We start from the raw sequence: 461 nt of genomic DNA, 5'->3' as shown, positions 1-461 counted from the left end.
GAAAAAAATAATGATAATAAACGAATCGCCACCATCCAAACAGTGCACACTTCAACAACCCCACGAGCAGTAAGTGAGCTGAACCGAATCAAAATTTGAGGTTTGCTGATACTTCCAATTAGTCGACCAAGGCGAATAAGCGCAGGCACCAATCGGCACCTTTCAGAAGGAGTGCCTAAGTGACACCATAACAGAGGTCAGAGGGACGGATAGATTACTCTTGAGTTCATAGTAAGGTGACGAAAATCTTGTAGTTGGAAAGAGTGTACAAATATTTTTTTCCCTCTCCTTGGGTCCGAAATATGTGGAATCAGTCGGTAAAAAGTAAAAAAAAAAAGACTTTATTATGAATGAGCAATGTATTTATTAAGTAAACTTTAATATTACATTACGCTTTAAGTCTAAGTGCATTCTGGGTGTCGATATGATATTTAGCCGCATCCTATCATTAATGAGTCTTG

This window comes from Penaeus monodon, chromosome 29, assembly GCF_015228065.2.
Source record: "Penaeus monodon isolate SGIC_2016 chromosome 29, NSTDA_Pmon_1, whole genome shotgun sequence".
NCBI classification, from domain to species: Eukaryota; Metazoa; Arthropoda; class Malacostraca; order Decapoda; family Penaeidae; genus Penaeus; species Penaeus monodon.
This window is presented reverse-complemented; position numbering follows the sequence as displayed.